This window comes from Gasterosteus aculeatus, chromosome 13 (assembly GCF_964276395.1).
Source record: "Gasterosteus aculeatus chromosome 13, fGasAcu3.hap1.1, whole genome shotgun sequence".
Taxonomy (NCBI): Eukaryota; Metazoa; Chordata; class Actinopteri; order Perciformes; family Gasterosteidae; genus Gasterosteus; species Gasterosteus aculeatus.
The window spans coordinates 60,326-76,271 of record NC_135701.1 but is presented as its reverse complement, the minus strand read 5'-3'; the positions used below and the strand labels follow the sequence as shown (position 1 = coordinate 76,271).

The 15,946-nt window shown below is 47.2% G+C and overlaps 18 non-coding genes and 1 pseudogene across 18 annotated transcripts; all 19 read left to right on the top strand.

Annotated features, from left to right (window-relative positions):
• Positions 1-4,377: 4,377 nt before the first annotated feature.
• Positions 4,378-4,587, top strand: LOC144386597 (U2 spliceosomal RNA; annotated as a pseudogene).
• A 276-nt stretch (positions 4,588-4,863) lies between these two features.
• Positions 4,864-5,027, top strand: LOC144386558 (U1 spliceosomal RNA). The gene has a single exon (XR_013452274.1). It is a non-coding gene; the product is annotated as a U1 spliceosomal RNA (small nuclear RNA).
• A 442-nt stretch (positions 5,028-5,469) lies between these two features.
• On the top strand, positions 5,470-5,584 carry LOC144386651 (U5 spliceosomal RNA). The gene has a single exon (XR_013452363.1). It is a non-coding gene; the product is annotated as a U5 spliceosomal RNA (small nuclear RNA).
• A 705-nt stretch (positions 5,585-6,289) lies between these two features.
• On the top strand, positions 6,290-6,480 carry LOC144386482 (U2 spliceosomal RNA). Its single transcript, XR_013452198.1, has one exon. It is a non-coding gene; the product is annotated as a U2 spliceosomal RNA (small nuclear RNA).
• Positions 6,481-6,756: 276 nt separating this feature from the next.
• LOC144386547 (U1 spliceosomal RNA) lies at positions 6,757-6,920 on the top strand. The gene has a single exon (XR_013452263.1). It is a non-coding gene; the product is annotated as a U1 spliceosomal RNA (small nuclear RNA).
• Positions 6,921-7,362: 442 nt separating this feature from the next.
• On the top strand, positions 7,363-7,477 carry LOC144386649 (U5 spliceosomal RNA). The gene has a single exon (XR_013452362.1). It is a non-coding gene; the product is annotated as a U5 spliceosomal RNA (small nuclear RNA).
• A 705-nt stretch (positions 7,478-8,182) lies between these two features.
• On the top strand, positions 8,183-8,373 carry LOC144386506 (U2 spliceosomal RNA). The gene has a single exon (XR_013452222.1). It is a non-coding gene; the product is annotated as a U2 spliceosomal RNA (small nuclear RNA).
• Positions 8,374-8,649: 276 nt separating this feature from the next.
• On the top strand, positions 8,650-8,813 carry LOC144386458 (U1 spliceosomal RNA). Its single transcript, XR_013452174.1, has one exon. It is a non-coding gene; the product is annotated as a U1 spliceosomal RNA (small nuclear RNA).
• A 442-nt stretch (positions 8,814-9,255) lies between these two features.
• Positions 9,256-9,370, top strand: LOC144386648 (U5 spliceosomal RNA). Its single transcript, XR_013452361.1, has one exon. It is a non-coding gene; the product is annotated as a U5 spliceosomal RNA (small nuclear RNA).
• A 705-nt stretch (positions 9,371-10,075) lies between these two features.
• On the top strand, positions 10,076-10,266 carry LOC144386505 (U2 spliceosomal RNA). The gene has a single exon (XR_013452221.1). It is a non-coding gene; the product is annotated as a U2 spliceosomal RNA (small nuclear RNA).
• Positions 10,267-10,542: 276 nt separating this feature from the next.
• On the top strand, positions 10,543-10,706 carry LOC144386537 (U1 spliceosomal RNA). The gene has a single exon (XR_013452253.1). It is a non-coding gene; the product is annotated as a U1 spliceosomal RNA (small nuclear RNA).
• Positions 10,707-11,148: 442 nt separating this feature from the next.
• Positions 11,149-11,263, top strand: LOC144386647 (U5 spliceosomal RNA). Its single transcript, XR_013452360.1, has one exon. It is a non-coding gene; the product is annotated as a U5 spliceosomal RNA (small nuclear RNA).
• Positions 11,264-11,968: 705 nt separating this feature from the next.
• LOC144386504 (U2 spliceosomal RNA) lies at positions 11,969-12,159 on the top strand. The gene has a single exon (XR_013452220.1). It is a non-coding gene; the product is annotated as a U2 spliceosomal RNA (small nuclear RNA).
• Positions 12,160-12,435: 276 nt separating this feature from the next.
• LOC144386526 (U1 spliceosomal RNA) lies at positions 12,436-12,599 on the top strand. The gene has a single exon (XR_013452242.1). It is a non-coding gene; the product is annotated as a U1 spliceosomal RNA (small nuclear RNA).
• A 442-nt stretch (positions 12,600-13,041) lies between these two features.
• LOC144386646 (U5 spliceosomal RNA) lies at positions 13,042-13,156 on the top strand. Its single transcript, XR_013452359.1, has one exon. It is a non-coding gene; the product is annotated as a U5 spliceosomal RNA (small nuclear RNA).
• A 705-nt stretch (positions 13,157-13,861) lies between these two features.
• LOC144386502 (U2 spliceosomal RNA) lies at positions 13,862-14,052 on the top strand. The gene has a single exon (XR_013452218.1). It is a non-coding gene; the product is annotated as a U2 spliceosomal RNA (small nuclear RNA).
• A 276-nt stretch (positions 14,053-14,328) lies between these two features.
• LOC144386514 (U1 spliceosomal RNA) lies at positions 14,329-14,492 on the top strand. Its single transcript, XR_013452230.1, has one exon. It is a non-coding gene; the product is annotated as a U1 spliceosomal RNA (small nuclear RNA).
• A 442-nt stretch (positions 14,493-14,934) lies between these two features.
• LOC144386645 (U5 spliceosomal RNA) lies at positions 14,935-15,049 on the top strand. The gene has a single exon (XR_013452358.1). It is a non-coding gene; the product is annotated as a U5 spliceosomal RNA (small nuclear RNA).
• Positions 15,050-15,651: 602 nt separating this feature from the next.
• On the top strand, positions 15,652-15,842 carry LOC144386501 (U2 spliceosomal RNA). The gene has a single exon (XR_013452217.1). It is a non-coding gene; the product is annotated as a U2 spliceosomal RNA (small nuclear RNA).
• The last annotated feature ends 104 nt before the right edge of the window (positions 15,843-15,946 follow it).

Below are 15,946 nucleotides of genomic sequence, written 5' to 3'. Positions count from 1 at the left end.
CAAAGTTCTCCTCGAGGACAACCCCGGCGGAGGCGGTGGGCTGCGGCATCCTCCAGCCTACTTCAGCATTGGTGAGGACAGGGGTTTCCTCTTTTACTCCGGCCAGCCCAGTTTCTGCAGGCAATGCCGCAGCTTTGGGCACATGGCGACGGACTGCACCGAAGGGCGATGCCGGAACTGTGGTGGAAGGGGACACAGCGTGGCCACGTGTGGGGCCCCAAAGACGTGCCATGGATGCGGAGGAGAGGGGCACATTGTCCGCGACTGCGCAACTACAACCCGTAGCTACGCAGAGGTAGCAGTGCAGGGGGAGGTCTCTGTCCTCACCCCGTTGGAGGAGGCACTACAGTCGCTCTCTGGAGAGGAGGGAAGGGCTGCTGCACGGGACGAGTCTGCGACTGACCACATCGGCGCAAACGAAACGGAGGAGCGGATGGACACACAAGTGGTTGTGAGCCTGGGAGACTCTCTGCCACTGGTGGGGTCCTGGGCAGACTGTGTGATCAGCTCGGAGGAGGAGGACACCAGGAAAGAGACAATCCAGGGGGTCAGGAAGAGGAGCAGTTCATCCAGGGGTGAGCAGGCTGAGTCTTCGGCAGAAGCAACCGAGGCTGGACCACAGGTGCACAGGTCGAGAAGGAGGAAGAAGAAGCTGGCAGACGGCCGTGCGATGGGGGAGAGCCGGGAACCCCCAGGATCCGAGTCGGAGGGTAGGAGCCAACAGGCTTCTGTGGAGATTTCATCGGGTGGTGCAGGAATGGAGAAAACCGGGGGGACTCCGCGGAGGGAGCCGCCCCAGGACGTTTCTCAAAGCCCGTTACTGCAGGAATATGTTGCCAACAATGATCAACTGGAAGATGGTTGCTTGCCAACAGCGAGCAACCATGGGACAGAGGGTAAAGGGGGGGGGGCACATTTGTGAAGTATTGAATGGCCTTGTTTTCAGTGGTGACCATAAATGTCAGGGGTATGAGAAATATTGTGAAAAGGGCGAGTGTTTTCCAATACCTGTTACAGACGCCCCTACATGTTTGCTTTCTGCAGGAAGTGCATCTAAAGGATGGTGGGGATGTCAGGGAGTTTTCGGAGGGCTGGCTCAAGGGTGAGTCGAGATGGGGAGTAGGGGGGGTACACTCCTCAGGGGTGGGAATCCTGTTTGGAAATAAAGATTTCCAGGTCCGGGACAGCTTCTCAGTAGTGCAGGGGAGGGTACTGGTGGTGGATGCATTATGGAGGGGGGTTTTCTTTAGATTTATCAATGTATATGCACCAGCGGAGCCGAAAGGACGTAAGGCCCTTTTTATTGCACTTAAGGAGGTGTGTGTCACGAATAAGGTGGTGGTTCTAGGGGGGGATTTCAACGTCTCTTTGGAGGGGACAGGGGATTTCAGTCGGCCGTATTTGGAAGAGGTGGTGCAGGCTTTCATGCTGAAGGATGGGTACAGGGCAGTCGAGCCGGCAAGGGAGGGCACCACTTGGTCGAATACACGGGGTTCCCGTAGTCGGATTGATTTTGTTTTTGTGCCTGCTGTGGCTGCTGTACGGAGGGCCGTTGTGGGACCAGTGTGGTTCTCAGACCACAACCAACTTGAGGTGGCCTTTTCGGTGGCGGCCCCAATTTTTGGAAGGGGTTACTGGAAGTTGAATTGTGGGGTTTTGGAGGAGGAGGCTTTCCGTAGAGCCTTCACTTTACACTATGAAGGGTGGGTCTCACTGAAGCCTTTTTTTGACAATATTGTGGAGTGGTGGGAATATGTGAAGGTAAACGCCAGGGAGTTGACTGTGGGATATTGTTCACAACGAGCGAGGGAGGAGAAGGGGGGGTTTAGGAGGCTCCAAAGGGAGCTGCAGGCTATGATGGAGGCGGAGAACAAGGGGGAAAGAAGGGATAAGCAGAGGGAGAGGGAGGTGAGGGAGAATTTGGGCCTATACTTTAAAGGAAAAGCTGATGGGTTACTGAGGAGATGTGGGAGGGAATCCATCAATGTAGCAGAGACCTGTTCGCCCATGTTTTTTAAACAGGTGAGGGCTGCCCGGGCAAGAGCGTGCATTCCGGGGCTACGGGGGAAGGATGGTGACCTTGTCTCAGATCCGGAGGGGATGGTTGGGGTTGCCTCCAATTTTTTTGGGGACGCCATGGGGCCACAAGAGGTGGAAGAACCGGAGGAAGGAGGTTTTTTGAAGGGGCTTGAGGCTAGGGTGCCAAGGGAAGTGGTGGAGGCCCTAGAACGCCCGGTGGGTCTCGCAGAGTTGGAGGGAGCTATGAAAGGTTTGGGAGGGGGAAAGGTGCCGGGGATTGATGGGTTACCAAAAGAATTTTATGCGGCGTTCTGGGGGATCCTGGGGAAGGATTTTTTAGAAGTGGTGGGTGCAGTGCTGGAACGGGGGCTGTTGGGGAGGACAATGAGGGAGGGGGTGTTGACCTTGCTACATAAGAAAGGGGAAAAAGAAGACTTGGGTAATTTCAGGCCGATAACTCTTCTCTGTGCTGATTATAAGATCATCGCTAGAGTGTTGGCCGGACGACTCCGATCTGCTCTACCTCATGTGGTAAATGAGGATCAGACGTGTGGGGTGGAGGGGAGACGCATCCAATGGAATTTAGGGCTGGTGAGGGATTGCATTCACTGGGTGGAGGAACGTGGGGTCCCTCTGATGCTGGTGGGGTTGGACATGGAAAAGGCGTTTGATAGGGTGAACCAAGGTTTTTTGGCAGCTGTGTTAGAGAGGATGGGTTTTGGACCAATTTTTCGGAGGTGGTTAGGGATCATGTACACGGGGGTTGGGAGTAGGGTGGTTGTGAATGGGCATATGGGGGTTTTGGTGTCACAGCAGACGGGAGTGAGGCAAGGATGTCCACTCTCGCCACTGCTTTTTGTTATATATATTGAACCGCTAGCTGCAGCTATTCGGGCGGACGCAGGCGTGAAGGGATTGCGCCTTCCAGGGGGTGGAGAGAGGGATTTGAGGATATCCCAGTACGCGGATGACATGACGCTCTTTTTAACAACGAAGGGCTCCTTGCTCCGTGCTTTGGACGTCTTGGGGTCCTTTTCAAAAGTATCCGGGGCCAGGGTCAATGTCGGAAAATCCAAGGTTAAATATTTTGGACCTTGGAAGGGGAGGGGAGGAGGGCTGTTTGGATTGTCGGAGTGCGAGGGTCCAATGAGAATACTGGGGGTGGATTTTGAAGACAGCGAGAGTGGGCCGCTGAACTGGAGGAGGCGCCTGGCAGCACTAAGGTCACGAATAGGACTGTGGAAGGCCCGACGTTTGTCTTTAACTGGGAGGGTTTTGGTGGTGAAAGCGGACATTTTGCCGTCAATGATTTACCTGGCGTACGTTTTCCCCCTGCCACCGGAGTATAGGAGAAGATTAGTGCGGGATGTTTTCTCCTTTGTGTGGGGGGGATACGAGTATGTGAGGAGGGGCTGGATGAGACAAGGGGTACCAGATGGGGGAAGGGGAGTGCCTGATGTGCCACTTAAGTTAGATGTTCTTTTCTTTTCCTTTTGCTGCAACGGGGTGAAGTTCCCTAGTGGGCACTGGTACCATGTGCTGCTCATGTTTTGGCTATCCTTTCCTTTGAGGAAGTGGGTTAAATGGGAGAACGGGCGGCCAAAAGGGGAGGTTATGCCACCACACTACAGGCAGATGATGGGCTGGGCTAAAAGGCACAAGGAATGCGGGGAAGGTGACCTAGGCCTGGATCATCGGGAACTATACAAGGCAATAGTTGCAAAACAGGGACCTGTGAGAGTTTGCGGGGTGGGCAGGGAGGAGTGGCTGTTTGCGCAGCACAAGGAACTGCCAAACAGACTAAAGGACATCAACTGGCTATGTCTACATAAGAGGATGCCTGTGAGGGACACTTTATATAGGCATGGCCTGTCAAGGCTGCGCTCCTGCCCACGATTAGGTTGTGGCAGAGACGAGGACTTATCTCATGTATTTTGGGGATGTGGGTTTGCAAGAACAATGTGGGGAGAGCTGGGGTTTTTTTTTCCTAAACTGGGGGGACTGTCTTATGAGATGCTGATGCTGGGGGTGGGTCTGAGGGGACGGGGATGGGAGGGTTTTTTGTTGTGGTTGATTCTGTCAATAGGGAAGGCAGCACTGTGGGATGACAGAATGGCATTAATACGAAGTAATGAGGTGAACAGGGTTGAAGGAGTGGTGGCGAAGGTGAGGGGGGAGGTGCGGCGGATGAAAAGGAGGGAGGAGGAGAGGCATGGGTACCATGCAGCCAAGGAGCGATGGAAGGGAGTGTTAGCTTAGGTAAGAGGGTGGGGAAGGGGGTTGCTATGGTATTGGGTGCATTGGTACAGTCTGTATGTTGTTGTTTTTTGGTGTTGATGAAAATGACAATGTAATGTAATATTGTGTGTTGGTGTGGAATGTGTAATAAAAAATAAAAAAAAAAAAAAAAAAAAATCTGTTCTTATCAGTTTAATATCTGATATGTCCTCTATACGAGGACTACATATTAAGCCGATTTTTAGCTCTGGGAGATGAAAAAGGGGCTTGCTCCGTTCACTCCAAGCATCGACCCGGTATTGCAGCACCTCCGGGAACGGTGCACCCTTTAAATTGTGGAAAATAAAAGAAATGGTAACCTGAATCAGTGGTGTGGTGTTGGAAATGATTTCTGCTTTGAGTAAAACAAGTCTCACCTCCACATAGTTTTTAAGACTGAGGCTTTTGGCAAGTGACTTATGCTTACTCATCAATAGTGCCTTTGTTTTGCAAGTCTCAAATCACTGATTTTAACTTCACCGATCTGTGAGGACGGTGCCATCTGCGAACCGTCACCACAAATGCTGTGACTGGGAATACCGTCCCTGCCTCTGTCACCACCAACTCATACTTACCTGGCAGGGGAGATACCATGATCAAGAAGGTGGTTCACCCAGGGCGAGGCTCAGTCATTGCACTGCGACTGTGCTGACCACTGCGAATTCCCCAAATGTGGGAATCTCGACTGCATAATTTGTGGTAGTGGGGGACTGCGTTCGCGCTCTCCCCTGATATTGAAGTCAAAGAAAAACCAGGTGTCCCGTTTAATCATCACTGTCTGAATCCCTAGTGAAATCAACCACATTTCAGCAGGATTTTACACGGATTAATCACCACTGCACTGGAGTCTCCGGTGGAGGGAGTCTACAATCAGCAAATCACTGTCTGAATCCAAAGTGAGATCAAGCACATTTCAGCATTAATCATCACTGCGCTGGAGTCTCCAGTGGAGCACGTCTCAAATCAGCAAATCACTGTCTGAATCCAAAGTGAAATCAAGCACATTTCAGCAGGACTTTACACTTTTGCTTGTAAACAAATCAATGAGTTTTTGATGGCTGGTGCTGGGGAATGGGTTTGGCATTGGACAACCGCAGCTCAACCAGTCCCAACCACAAGAGGGATCACTGTTGCGACTGGGATATAAGGCTGCCTGCCACCTGATTCCGCAACTGACTTTGGTTTCTCTTCAATACGCATAAGTCTTTCGCCTTTTACTAAAGACTTCCGTGGAGAGGAACAACAATGAGTTGACCATATTTTTGGCAGGCTCTGCCAATTGGCTGAGCCTCATGTACTTGTGTGAAAAGAAAAGTAGTTGGACAGAGGCTCCTGACAATGGAGCACAAACAAAGTTGTGTTTACTTATCACTGGAGTCACTAGTGCAGCAAGTCTCAAATCACTGTCTGAATCCAAAGTGAAATCAACCAGATTTCAGCAGGATTTTACAGGGATTAATGGTCACTTTACTGGAGTCTCCGGTGGAGCACGTCTCAAATCAGCAAATCACTGTCTGAATTCATTGTGAAATCAACAAGATTTTCAGCAGGAATCATCACTGGAGTCACTAGTGGAGCCTTGCAGCAAGTCTCAAATCTCTGTCTGAATCCATTGTGAAATCAACAAGATTTTCAGCAGGACTTTGCAGAGATGAATCATCACTGGAGTCACTAGTGGAGCCTTGCAGCAAGTCTCAAATCTCTGTCTGAATCCATTGTGAAATCAACAAGATTTTCAGCAGGACTTTACAGTGATTAATCATCACTGGAGTCTCTAGTGTCTGAAACAACAGTGAAATCAACCAGATTTCAGCAGGAGTTTACACTTTTGCTTGTAAACAAATCAATGATTTTAGCTTTTTTGAGGACGGGGGCAGCGTGGGGAGTGGGTTGTTAAGTAGCAAGCGACTGCTACGCCCAGTTGAAAGAACCGCACCGCGACAATTGAGATATGTGCTGGTACGTTGGGTCTGCAAACAAACAGTTTGGTGTTATCGCTTCTCGGCCTTTTGGCTAAGATCAAGTGTAGTATCTGTTCTTATCAGTTTAATATCTGATATGTCCTCTATAAGAGGACTACATATTAAGCCGATTTTTAGCTCTGGGAGATGAAAAAGGGGCTTGCTCCGTTCACTCCAAGCATCGACCCGGTATTGCAGCACCTCCGGGAACGGTGCACCCTTTAAATTGTGGAAAATAAAAGAAATGGTAACCTGAATCAGTGGTGTGGTGTTGGAAATTATTTCTGCTTTGAGTAAAACAAGTCTCACCTCCACATAGTTTTTAAGACTGAGGCTTTTGGCAAGTGACTTATGCTTACTCATCAATAGTGCCTTTGTTTTGCAAGTCTCAAATCACTGATTTTAACTTCACCGATCTGTGAGGACGGTGCCATCTGCGAACCGTCACCACAAATGCTGTGACTGGGAATACCGTCCCTGCCTCTGTCACCACCAACTCATACTTACCTGGCAGGGGAGATACCATGATCAAGAAGGTGGTTCACCCAGGGCGAGGCTCAGTCATTGCACTGCGACTGTGCTGACCACTGCGAATTCCCCAAATGTGGGAATCTCGACTGCATAATTTGTGGTAGTGGGGGACTGCGTTCGCGCTCTCCCCTGATATTGAAGTCAAAGAAAAGCCAGGTGTCCCGTTTAATCATCACTGTCTGAATCCCTAGTGAAATCAACCACATTTCAGCAGGATTTTACACGGATTAATCACCACTGCACTGGAGTCTCCGGTGGAGGGAGTCTACAATCAGCAAATCACTGTCTGAATCCAAAGTGAGATCAAGCACATTTCAGCATTAATCATCACTGCGCTGGAGTCTCCAGTGGAGCACGTCTCAAATCAGCAAATCACTGTCTGAATCCAAAGTGAAATCAAGCACATTTCAGCAGGACTTTACACTTTTGCTTGTAAACAAATCAATGAGTTTTTGATGGCTGGTGCTGGGGAATGGGTTTGGCATTGGACAACCGCAGCTCAACCAGTCCCAACCACAAGAGGGATCACTGTTGCGACTGGGATATAAGGCTGCCTGCCACCTGATTCCGCAACTGACTTTGGTTTCTCTTCAATACGCATAAGTCTTTCGCCTTTTACTAAAGACTTCCGTGGAGAGGAACAACAATGAGTTGACCATATTTTTGGCAGGCTCTGCCAATTGGCTGAGCCTCATGTACTTGTGTGAAAAGAAATGTAGTTGGACAGAGGCTCCTGACAATGGAGCACAAACAAAGTTGTGTTTACTTATCACTGGAGTCACTAGTGCAGCAAGTCTCAAATCACTGTCTGAATCCAAAGTGAAATCAACCAGATTTCAGCAGGATTTTACAGGGATTAATGGTCACTTTACTGGAGTCTCCGGTGGAGCACGTCTCAAATCAGCAAATCACTGTCTGAATTCATTGTGAAATCAACAAGATTTTCAGCAGGAATCATCACTGGAGTCACTAGTGGAGCCTTGCAGCAAGTCTCAAATCCCTGTCTGAATCCATTGTGAAATCAACAAGATTTTCAGCAGGACTTTGCAGAGATGAATCATCACTGGAGTCACTAGTGGAGCCTTGCAGCAAGTCTAAAATCCCTGTCTGAATCCATTGTGAAATCAACAAGATTTTCAGCAGGACTTTACAGTGATTAATCATCACTGGAGTCTCTAGTGTCTGAAACAACAGTGAAATCAACCAGATTTCAGCAGGAGTTTACACTTTTGCTTGTAAACAAATCAATGATTTTAGCTTTTTTGAGGACGGGGGCAGCGTGGGGAGTGGGTTGTTAAGTAGCAAGCGACTGCTACGCCCAGTTGAAAGAACCGCACCGCGACAATTGAGATATGTGCTGGTACGTTGGGTCTGCAAACAAACAGTTTGGTGTTATCGCTTCTCGGCCTTTTGGCTAAGATCAAGTGTAGTATCTGTTCTTATCAGTTTAATATCTGATATGTCCTCTATACGAGGACTACATATTAAGCCGATTTTTAGCTCTGGGAGATGAAAAAGGGGCTTGCTCCGTTCACTCCAAGCATCGACCCGGTATTGCAGCACCTCCGGGAACGGTGCACCCTTTAGATTGTGGAAAATAAAAGAAATGGTAACCTGAATCAGTGGTGTGGTGTTGGAAATGATTTCTGCTTTGAGTAAAACAAGTCTCACCTCCACATAGTTTTTAAGACTGAGGCTTTTGGCAAGTGACTTATGCTTACTCATCAATAGTGCCTTTGTTTTGCAAGTCTCAAATCACTGATTTTAACTTCACCGATCTGTGAGGACGGTGCCATCTGCGAACCGTCACCACAAATGCTGTGACTGGGAATACCGTCCCTGCCTCTGTCACCACCAACTCATACTTACCTGGCAGGGGAGATACCATGATCAAGAAGGTGGTTCACCCAGGGCGAGGCTCAGTCATTGCACTGCGACTGTGCTGACCACTGCGAATTCCCCAAATGTGGGAATCTCGACTGCATAATTTCTGGTAGTGGGGGACTGCGTTCGCGCTCTCCCCTGATATTGAAGTCAAAGAAAAGCCAGGTGTCCCGTTTAATCATCACTGTCTGAATCCCTAGTGAAATCAACCACATTTCAGCAGGATTTTACACGGATTAATCACCACTGCACTGGAGTCTCCGGTGGAGGGAGTCTACAATCAGCAAATCACTGTCTGAATCCAAAGTGAGATCAAGCACATTTCAGCATTAATCATCACTGCGCTGGAGTCTCCAGTGGAGCACGTCTCAAATCAGCAAATCACTGTCTGAATCCAAAGTGAAATCAAGCACATATCAGCAGGACTTTACACTTTTGCTTGTAAACAAATCAATGAGTTTTTGATGGCTGGTGCTGGGGAATGGGTTTGGCATTGGACAACCGCAGCTCAACCAGTCCCAACCACAAGAGGGATCACTGTTGCGACTGGGATATAAGGCTGCCTGCCACCTGATTCCGCAACTGACTTTGGTTTCTCTTCAATACGCATAAGTCTTTCGCCTTTTACTAAAGACTTCCGTGGAGAGGAACAACAATGAGTTGACCATATTTTTGGCAGGCTCTGCCAATTGGCTGAGCCTCATGTACTTGTGTGAAAAGAAAAGTAGTTGGACAGAGGCTCCTGACAATGGAGCACAAACAAAGTTGTGTTTACTTATCACTGGAGTCACTAGTGCAGCAAGTCTCAAATCACTGTCTGAATCCAAAGTGAAATCAACCAGATTTCAGCAGGATTTTACAGGGATTAATGGTCACTTTACTGGAGTCTCCGGTGGAGCACGTCTCAAATCAGCAAATCACTGTCTGAATTCATTGTGAAATCAACAAGATTTTCAGCAGGAATCATCACTGGAGTCACTAGTGGAGCCTTGCAGCAAGTCTCAAATCTCTGTCTGAATCCATTGTGAAATCAACAAGATTTTCAGCAGGACTTTGCAGAGATGAATCATCACTGGAGTCACTAGTGGAGCCTTGCAGCAAGTCTCAAATCTCTGTCTGAATCCATTGTGAAATCAACAAGATTTTCAGCAGGACTTTACAGTGATTAATCATCACTGGAGTCTCTAGTGTCTGAAACAACAGTGAAATCAACCAGATTTCAGCAGGAGTTTACACTTTTGCTTGTAAACAAATCAATGATTTTAGCTTTTTTGAGGACGGGGGCAGCGTGGGGAGTGGGTTGTTAAGTAGCAAGCGACTGCTACGCCCAGTTGAAAGAACCGCACCGCGACAATTGAGATATGTGCTGGTACGTTGGGTCTGCAAACAAACAGTTTGGTGTTATCGCTTCTCGGCCTTTTGGCTAAGATCAAGTGTAGTATCTGTTCTTATCAGTTTAATATCTGATATGTCCTCTATACGAGGACTACATATTAAGCCGATTTTTAGCTCTGGGAGATGAAAAAGGGGCTTGCTCCGTTCACTCCAAGCATCGACCCGGTATTGCAGCACCTCCGGGAACGGTGCACCCTTTAAATTGTGGAAAATAAAAGAAATGGTAACCTGAATCAGTGGTGTGGTGTTGGAAATTATTTCTGCTTTGAGTAAAACAAGTCTCACCTCCACATAGTTTTTAAGACTGAGGCTTTTGGCAAGTGACTTATGCTTACTCATCAATAGTGCCTTTGTTTTGCAAGTCTCAAATCCCTGATTTTAACTTCACCGATCTGTGAGGACGGTGCCATCTGCGAACCGTCACCACAAATGCTGTGACTGGGAATACCGTCCCTGCCTCTGTCACCACCAACTCATACTTACCTGGCAGGGGAGATACCATGATCAAGAAGGTGGTTCACCCAGGGCGAGGCTCAGTCATTGCACTGCGACTGTGCTGACCACTGCGAATTCCCCAAATGTGGGAATCTCGACTGCATAATTTGTGGTAGTGGGGGACTGCGTTCGCGCTCTCCCCTGATATTGAAGTCAAAGAAAAGCCAGGTGTCCCGTTTAATCATCACTGTCTGAATCCCTAGTGAAATCAACCACATTTCAGCAGGATTTTACACGGATTAATCACCACTGCACTGGAGTCTCCGGTGGAGGGAGTCTACAATCAGCAAATCACTGTCTGAATCCAAAGTGAGATCAAGCACATTTCAGCATTAATCATCACTGCGCTGGAGTCTCCAGTGGAGCACGTCTCAAATCAGCAAATCACTGTCTGAATCCAAAGTGAAATCAAGCACATTTCAGCAGGACTTTACACTTTTGCTTGTAAACAAATCAATGAGTTTTTGATGGCTGGTGCTGGGGAATGGGTTTGGCATTGGACAACCGCAGCTCAACCAGTCCCAACCACAAGAGGGATCACTGTTGCGACTGGGATATAAGGCTGCCTGCCACCTGATTCCGCAACTGACTTTGGTTTCTCTTCAATACGCATAAGTCTTTCGCCTTTTACTAAAGACTTCCGTGGAGAGGAACAACAATGAGTTGACCATATTTTTGGCAGGCTCTGCCAATTGGCTGAGCCTCATGTACTTGTGTGAAAAGAAAAGTAGTTGGACAGAGGCTCCTGACAATGGAGCACAAACAAAGTTGTGTTTACTTATCACTGGAGTCACTAGTGCAGCAAGTCTCAAATCACTGTCTGAATCCAAAGTGAAATCAACCAGATTTCAGCAGGATTTTACAGGGATTAATGGTCACTTTACTGGAGTCTCCGGTGGAGCACGTCTCAAATCAGCAAATCACTGTCTGAATTCATTGTGAAATCAACAAGATTTTCAGCAGGAATCATCACTGGAGTCACTAGTGGAGCCTTGCAGCAAGTCTCAAATCTCTGTCTGAATCCATTGTGAAATCAACAAGATTTTCAGCAGGACTTTGCAGAGATGAATCATCACTGGAGTCACTAGTGGAGCCTTGCAGCAAGTCTCAAATCTCTGTCTGAATCCATTGTGAAATCAACAAGATTTTCAGCAGGACTTTACAGTGATTAATCATCACTGGAGTCTCTAGTGTCTGAAACAACAGTGAAATCAACCAGATTTCAGCAGGAGTTTACACTTTTGCTTGTAAACAAATCAATGATTTTAGCTTTTTTGAGGACGGGGGCAGCGTGGGGAGTGGGTTGTTAAGTAGCAAGCGACTGCTACGCCCAGTTGAAAGAACCGCACCGCGACAATTGAGATATGTGCTGGTACGTTGGGTCTGCAAACAAACAGTTTGGTGTTATCGCTTCTCGGCCTTTTGGCTAAGATCAAGTGTAGTATCTGTTCTTATCAGTTTAATATCTGATATGTCCTCTATACGAGGACTACATATTAAGCCGATTTTTAGCTCTGGGAGATGAAAAAGGGGCTTGCTCCGTTCACTCCAAGCATCGACCCGGTATTGCAGCACCTCCGGGAACGGTGCACCCTTTAGATTGTGGAAAATAAAAGAAATGGTAACCTGAATCAGTGGTGTGGTGTTGGAAATGATTTCTGCTTTGAGTAAAACAAGTCTCACCTCCACATAGTTTTTAAGACTGAGGCTTTTGGCAAGTGACTTATGCTTACTCATCAATAGTGCCTTTGTTTTGCAAGTCTCAAATCACTGATTTTAACTTCACCGATCTGTGAGGACGGTGCCATCTGCGAACCGTCACCACAAATGCTGTGACTGGGAATACCGTCCCTGCCTCTGTCACCACCAACTCATACTTACCTGGCAGGGGAGATACCATGATCAAGAAGGTGGTTCACCCAGGGCGAGGCTCAGTCATTGCACTGCGACTGTGCTGACCACTGCGAATTCCCCAAATGTGGGAATCTCGACTGCATAATTTGTGGTAGTGGGGGACTGCGTTCGCGCTCTCCCCTGATATTGAAGTCAAAGAAAAACCAGGTGTCCCGTTTAATCATCACTGTCTGAATCCCTAGTGAAATCAACCACATTTCAGCAGGATTTTACACGGATTAATCACCACTGCACTGGAGTCTCCGGTGGAGGGAGTCTACAATCAGCAAATCACTGTCTGAATCCAAAGTGAGATCAAGCACATTTCAGCATTAATCATCACTGCGCTGGAGTCTCCAGTGGAGCACGTCTCAAATCAGCAAATCACTGTCTGAATCCAAAGTGAAATCAAGCACATTTCAGCAGGACTTTACACTTTTGCTTGTAAACAAATCAATGAGTTTTTGATGGCTGGTGCTGGGGAATGGGTTTGGCATTGGACAACCGCAGCTCAACCAGTCCCAACCACAAGAGGGATCACTGTTGCGACTGGGATATAAGGCTGCCTGCCACCTGATTCCGCAACTGACTTTGGTTTCTCTTCAATACGCATAAGTCTTTCGCCTTTTACTAAAGACTTCCGTGGAGAGGAACAACAATGAGTTGACCATATTTTTGGCAGGCTCTGCCAATTGGCTGAGCCTCATGTACTTGTGTGAAAAGAAAAGTAGTTGGACAGAGGCTCCTGACAATGGAGCACAAACAAAGTTGTGTTTACTTATCACTGGAGTCACTAGTGCAGCAAGTCTCAAATCACTGTCTGAATCCAAAGTGAAATCAACCAGATTTCAGCAGGATTTTACAGGGATTAATGGTCACTTTACTGGAGTCTCCGGTGGAGCACGTCTCAAATCAGCAAATCACTGTCTGAATTCATTGTGAAATCAACAAGATTTTCAGCAGGAATCATCACTGGAGTCACTAGTGGAGCCTTGCAGCAAGTCTCAAATCTCTGTCTGAATCCATTGTGAAATCAACAAGATTTTCAGCAGGACTTTGCAGAGATGAATCATCACTGGAGTCACTAGTGGAGCCTTGCAGCAAGTCTCAAATCTCTGTCTGAATCCATTGTGAAATCAACAAGATTTTCAGCAGGACTTTACAGTGATTAATCATCACTGGAGTCTCTAGTGTCTGAAACAACAGTGAAATCAATCAGATTTCAGCAGGAGTTTACACTTTTGCTTGTAAACAAATCAATGATTTTAGCTTTTTTGAGGACGGGGGCAGCGTGGGGAGTGGGTTGTTAAGTAGCAAGCGACTGCTACGCCCAGTTGAAAGAACCGCACCGCGACAATTGAGATATGTGCTGGTACGTTGGGTCTGCAAACAAACAGTTTGGTGTTATCGCTTCTCGGCCTTTTGGCTAAGATCAAGTGTAGTATCTGTTCTTATCAGTTTAATATCTGATATGTCCTCTATACGAGGACTACATATTAAGCCGATTTTTAGCTCTGGGAGATGAAAAAGGGGCTTGCTCCGTTCACTCCAAGCATCGACCCGGTATTGCAGCACCTCCGGGAACGGTGCACCCTTTAAATTGTGGAAAATAAAAGAAATGGTAACCTGAATCAGTGGTGTGGTGTTGGAAATGATTTCTGCTTTGAGTAAAACAAGTCTCACCTCCACATAGTTTTTAAGACTGAGGCTTTTGGCAAGTGACTTATGCTTACTCATCAATAGTGCCTTTGTTTTGCAAGTCTCAAATCCCTGATTTTAACTTCACCGATCTGTGAGGACGGTGCCATCTGCGAACCGTCACCACAAATGCTGTGACTGGGAATACCGTCCCTGCCTCTGTCACCACCAACTCATACTTACCTGGCAGGGGAGATACCATGATCAAGAAGGTGGTTCACCCAGGGCGAGGCTCAGTCATTGCACTGCGACTGTGCTGACCACTGCGAATTCCCCAAATGTGGGAATCTCGACTGCATAATTTGTGGTAGTGGGGGACTGCGTTCGCGCTCTCCCCTGATATTGAAGTCAAAGAAAAACCAGGTGTCCCGTTTAATCATCACTGTCTGAATCCCTAGTGAAATCAACCACATTTCAGCAGGATTTTACACGGATTAATCACCACTGCACTGGAGTCTCCGGTGGAGGGAGTCTACAATCAGCAAATCACTGTCTGAATCCAAAGTGAAATCAACCAGATTTCAGCATTAATCATCACTGCGCTGGAGTCTCCAGTGGAGCACGTCTCAAATCAGCAAATCACTGTCTGAATCCAAAGTGAAATCAAGCACATTTCAGCAGGACTTTACACTTTTGCTTGTAAACAAATCAATGAGTTTTTGATGGCTGGTGCTGGGGAATGGGTTTGGCATTGGACAACCGCAGCTCAACCAGTCCCAACCACAAGAGGGATCACTGTTGCGACTGGGATATAAGGCTGCCTGCCACCTGATTCCGCAACTGACTTTGGTTTCTCTTCAATACGCATAAGTCTTTCGCCTTTTACTAAAGACTTCCGTGGAGAGGAACAACAATGAGTTGACCATATTTTTGGCAGGCTCTGCCAATTGGCTGAGCCTCATGTACTTGTGTGAAAAGAAAAGTAGTTGGACAGAGGCTCCTGACAATGGAGCACAAACAAAGTTGTGTTTACTTATCACTGGAGTCACTAGTGCAGCAAGTCTCAAATCACTGTCTGAATCCAAAGTGAAATCAACCAGATTTCAGCAGGATTTTACAGGGATTAATGGTCACTTTACTGGAGTCTCCGGTGGAGCACGTCTCAAATCAGCAAATCACTGTCTGAATTCATTGTGAAATCAACAAGATTTTCAGCAGGAATCATCACTGGAGTCACTAGTGGAGCCTTGCAGCAAGTCTCAAATCTCTGTCTGAATCCATTGTGAAATCAACAAGATTTTCAGCAGGACTTTACAGTGATTAATCATCACTGGAGTCTCTAGTGTCTGAAACAACAGTGAAATCAACCAGATTTCAGCAGGAGTTTACACTTTTGCTTGTAAACAAATCAATGATTTTAGCTTTTTTGAGGACGGGGGCAGCGTGGGGAGTGGGTTGTTAAGTAGCAAGCGACTGCTACGCCCAGTTGAAAGAACCGCACCGCGACAATTGAGATATGTGCTGGTACGTTGGGTCTGCAAACAAACAGTTTGGTGTTATCGCTTCTCGGCCTTTTGGCTAAGATCAAGTGTAGTATCTGTTCTTATCAGTTTAATATCTGATATGTCCTCTATACGAGGACTACATATTAAGCCGATTTTTAGCTCTGGGAGATGAAAAAGGGGCTTGCTCCGTTCACTCCAAGCATCGACCCGGTATTGCAGCACCTCCGGGAACGGTGCACCCTTTAAATTGTGGAAAATAAAAGAAATGGTAACCTGAATCAGTGGTGTGGTGTTGGAAATGATTTCTGCTTTGAGTAAAACAAGTCTCACCTCCACATAGTTTTTAAG